Below are 5,000 nucleotides of genomic sequence, written 5' to 3' on the forward strand. Positions count from 1 at the left end.
TCAGTCAGTGTCTCTCTCTCTCTCTCCCTCACACTCAGAGCTGCTGTGGAAGGAAACTTTTTTAAAAAGAACTTGCATATTGAAAGAAAGATGTGTCTCAAGCTGCCGGGCCCTGTCCATTGTCCTGTCAATGGCAGGACTGCTTTCACCAGGAACCCGGTTTTGTGGGTCAGAGGTTCCAAAGGACCTGTTTTGTGCGGACTTCCCTGTGTCCGTCCCTCCCTGCCTGCCTTCCCCCCAGGACTTCCTTCTGAACAGCTTTGTCGTTTAAAATAATAATAAATAATATGTGTGTGTGTGTGTGTGTGTGTGTGTGTGTGTGTGTGTCGGTGTCAGTATCAGTCAGTCAGTCAGTGTCTCTCTCTCTCTCTCTCTCTCTCTCACTCAGAGCTGCTGTGGAAGGAAACTTTTTTAAAAAGAACTTGCATATTGAAAGAAAGATGTGTCTCAAGCTGCCGGGCCCTGTCCATTGTCATGTCAATGGCAGGACTGCTTTCACCAGGAACCCGGTTTTCTGGGTCAGAGGTTCCAGGGGACCTGTTTTGTGCGGACTTCCCTGTGTCCGTCCCTCCCTGCCTGCCTTCCCCCCAGGACTTCCTTCTGAACACCTTTGTCGTTTAAAATAATAATAAATAATATGTGTGTGTGTGTGTGTGTCGGTGTCAGTATCAGTCAGTGAGTCAGTGTCTCTCTCTCTCTCTCTCTCTCTCTCACTCAGAGCTGCTGTGGAAGGAAACTTTTTTAAAAAGGACTTGCTTATTGAAAGAAAGATGTGTCTCAAGCTGCCGGGCCCTGTCCATTGTCATGTCAGTGGCAGGACTGCTTTCACCAGGAACCCTTCCCTGCCATTGCAGTGTTGATTTGGTCCTTATGCAAATTTAGGGGCGGAGCCAGCACACAAACGACCAATCACAGCAAAGTCCGCACTTTGCGAGCGCACGAGGTCGCGGCCAGCGTTCCAGTCCGCTCAGATCCAAATAAGCCCGAAAAGGAACACACTTGATCTTAGCCAAAAGGCCGAGAAGCGATACCGCGCTCGATGCGAATTGATCTCGGGTCCTGTTTGCCCTCCCTCTTTGTTCTCTGGCTGCCGGTGTTGAAAGCAGTCTCGAAGCACTGCCGTTCTCTCCCACTCTGGCCACATTTTTTGCCACCGTTTCTAATTGCAACAGTGGATGAGTTTAAAGAAGTTGCCGTTTTTTCCTTTCTTGCCAGGATTGCTTGACAGATTGGTAAATTTGCCAGTAGGCCACCAATCAGATGGGGGAGGGTTGTGTCTCAACGGACCTACGTCAGTCAGTCTCAGTCACTAACGAACTGCCGTGGAAGGAAACCTCTTTGAGTAAAACTAGTGACGTGACGTGTCTCACAGCGAGTGAGTGAGATTGCAACGGCCAATTGAGAAAGAGGTGAGGTGCTGACAATCAGCAGCTCGTGTTGAAACATTCATTCCACGGCAGGCAAGACCAATCAAAAAAAATACTGCAGATGCTGGCTCGGCTCGGCTGGCTGGCTGGCTGGCTGGCTGGCTGGCTGGCTGGAAATGGGAAATAAAAACACAAGGCGTGTTAAAGGCTGGTTAAACTGTCGAAAGAAACAAGGCGTTAATGTTTCAGAAGCGCCTATTGAAAGACGTCTCTCAAGCTGCTCCCTGACTGGGCCCTGTCCGTTGTCATGTTAATCGCTGGTTAAACTGTCGGAAGAAACAAGGCGTTAATGTTTCAGAAGTGCCTATTGAAAGGTGTCTCTCAAGCTGCTCCCTGACTGGGCCCTGTCCGTTGTCACGTTAATCCCAGGGCGGGGCGGGACTGCTTTGACCGGGAGACCTGTTTTCTGGGACGCAGGTGTGACATTCCAGGGAGGCACCTACTTTGTGCTGATTCGAAACGACCACGACAACGGCAACTTGCAGTTCTATATTACAACAACAACAACGCGCGTGTGGTAGTTGGGAGGGGCTGCGTTCGCGCTCTCCCCCCTGCATTGAAACTCAAAGTTCGATTTTCAATCCCATAGTCCACCAATCGGATGGGAGACGGTGTGTGTGTGTGTGTGTGTGTGTGTGTGTGTGTGTGTCAGTGTGTGTGTCAGTGTCAGTGTCAGTGTCAGTCAGTGTCTCTCTCTCTCTCACTCTCTCTCACTCTTACTCAGAGCTGCTGTGGAAGGAAACCTTTTTAAAAAGAACTTGCATATTGAAAAAAAGATGTGTCTCAAGCTGCCGGGGCCCTGTCCATTGTCACGTTAATGGCAGGACGGGGCAGGACTGCTTTGACCAGGAGACCTGTTTTCTGGGACGCAGGTGTGAGATTCCAGGGGACCTGCTTTGTGCTGATTTCCCTGCCTCCCTCCCTCCCCCCCAGGACTTCCTTCTGAACACCTTTGTCGTTTCAGCGAGGGCCAAAAGCCTGCCTGTGAAAGGGAAGGATCAGCCGGTCAGCCCCCTGTTGGTCGCTGCTGCCAGTGCAGCAGGCGTGCGTGTGTATTCGGCCTCGTGTCCAGGTCCCTCAGGGACTTGAGGCAACTCTCCCCGGTGGTCTCGTGGTCAGGACCGGGCTTCGAATCCCGGTCGGGGGGGATGACTTTCTGCTGCAGATTAATTGGCACCTCTGAAAGAAAGTCTCCCCTCCTGTGCGTAATGCTCCACCCTCACCACCACCGCCGCCTTTTCCACCCCTTGACAAACAGACAGACAGACAGACAGTCAGTCCAGTTCGGGAGCGCAGCTTTCATTTGGAAGCAGACCCTGCTTGTTTCAAGTCAACGACGCCAAGTTATTTTGCACTTTGAATTATATCGCTCCGTGCGAGCGGCACTCAGCCTTGGAGAAGAAAAAAATACCACTGAGCTGAGAAAGTTCTTTTTAAAACGGTTTCCTTCCACAGCAGCTCTGAGTGTAAGAGAGAGAGAGAGAGAGAGATATCAGCTTTATTCTCAGTAATAAAACACACACACACACACACACACACACACACACAGAGACACTGGGAAAGAGCTGTTTTTCCTTTTGAATATCTCCCCACAGGGAGGTGCACCGTTCCCAGAGACACTGCAATACTGGGTCGATGCGTGGAGTGGACGGAGCAAGCCCCTATTCCATCTCCCTGTTCCAAAAATCAATTTAATATATGGTCCCCAGATAGGGGACGTATCAGATATTAAACTGATAAGAACAGATACTACACTTGATCTTAGCCAAAAGGCCGAGAAGCGATACCGCGCTCGATGCGAATTGATCTCGGGTCCTGTTTGCCCTCCCTCTTTGTTCTCTGGCTGCCGGTGTTGAAAGCAGTCTCGAAGCACTGCCGTTCTCTCCCACTCTGGCCACATTTTTTGCCACCGTTTCTAATTGCAACAGTGGATGAGTTTAAAGAAGTTGCCGTTTTTTCCTTTCTTGCCAGGATTGCTTGACAGATTGGTAAATTTGCCAGTAGGCCACCAATCAGATGGGGGAGGGTTGTGTCTCAACGGACCTCCGTCAGTCAGTCTCAGTCACTAACGAACTGCCGTGGAAGGAAACCTCTTTAAGTAAAACTAGTGACGTGACGTGTCTCACGATGAGTGAGCGAGTGAGATTGCAACGGCCAATTGAGAAAGAGGTGAGGTGCTGACAATCAGCAGCTCGTGTTGAAACATTCATTCCACGGCAGGCAAGACCAATCAAAAAAAATACTGCAGATGCTGGCTCGGCTCGGCTGGCTGGCTGGCTGGCTGGCTGGAAATGGGAAATAAAAACACAAGGCGTGTTAAAGGCTGGTTAAACTGTCGAAAGAAACAAGGCGTTAATGTTTCAGAAGCGCCTATTGAAAGACGTCTCTCAAGCTGCTCCCTGACTGGGCCCTGTCCGTTGTCATGTTAATCGCTGGTTAAACTGTCGGAAGAAACAAGGCGTTAATGTTTCAGAAGCGCCTATTGAAAGGTGTCTCTCAAGCTGCTCCCTGACTGGGCCCTGTCCGTTGTCATGTTAATCCCAGGGCGGGGCGGGACTGCTTTGACCGGGAGACCTGTTTTCTGGGACGCAGGTGTGACATTCCAGGGAGGCACCTACTTTGTGCTGATTCGAAACGACCACGACAACGGCAACTTGCAGTTCTATATTACAACAACAACAACGCGCGTGTGGTAGTTGGGAGGGGCTGCGTTCGCGCTCTCCCCCCTGCATTGAAACTCAAAGTTCGATTTTCAATCCCATAGTCCACCAATCGGATGGGAGACGGTGTGTGTGTGTGTGTGTGTGTGTGTGTGTGTGTGTGTGTGTCAGTGTCAGTGTCAGTGTCAGTGTCAGTGTCAGTCAGTGTCTCTCTCTCTCTCTCTCTCACTCTTACTCAGAGCTGCTGTGGAAGGAAACCTTTTTAAAAAGAACTTGCATATTGAAAAAAAGATGTGTCTCAAGCTGCCGGGCCCTGTCCATTGTCACGTTAATGGCAGGACGGGGCAGGACTGCTTTGACCAGGAGACCTGTTTTCTGGGACGCAGGTGTGAGATTCCAGGGGACCTGCTTTGTGCTGATTTCCCTGCCTCCCTCCCTCCTCCCCAGGACTTCCTTCTGAACACCTTTGTCGTTTGAGCGAGGGCCAAAAGCCTGCCTGTGAAAGGGAAGGATCAGCCGGTCAGCCCCCTGCTGGTCGCTGCTGCCAGTGCAGCAGGCGTGCGTGTGTCCTCGGCCTCGTGTCCAGGTCCCTCAGGGACTTGAGGCAGCTCTCCCCGGTGGTCTCGTGGTCAGGACCGGGCTTCGAATCCCAGTCGGGGGGGGATGACTTTCTGCTGCAGATTAATTGGCATGAAGGAAAGTCTCCCCTCCTGAGCGTAAAGCTCCACCCTCACCACCACCACCGCCTTTTCCTCCCCTTGACAAACAGACAGACAGTCAGTCAGTCCAGTTCGGGAGCGCAGCTTTCATTAAGCAATGGCATTTGTGACAACTCATCGTCTGACAGGTTGATGATTTCCCCACACGCCTCCTGCCGAATAAAAGGCTCACCCTCCCGGACACTACCCCCAGA

The 5,000-nt window shown here is 51.3% G+C and overlaps 1 non-coding gene across 1 annotated transcript; it reads right to left on the bottom strand.

Moving 5' to 3' along the window:
- Nucleotides 1-3,021: 3,021 nt before the first annotated feature.
- LOC137330519 (U2 spliceosomal RNA) lies at nt 3,022-3,212 on the bottom strand. Its single transcript, XR_010965050.1, has one exon. It is a non-coding gene; the product is annotated as a U2 spliceosomal RNA (small nuclear RNA).
- Nucleotides 3,213-5,000: the final 1,788 nt, after the last annotated feature.

Source organism: Heptranchias perlo, chromosome 12 (assembly GCF_035084215.1).
Source record: "Heptranchias perlo isolate sHepPer1 chromosome 12, sHepPer1.hap1, whole genome shotgun sequence".
In the NCBI taxonomy this organism is placed as follows: Eukaryota; Metazoa; Chordata; class Chondrichthyes; order Hexanchiformes; family Hexanchidae; genus Heptranchias; species Heptranchias perlo.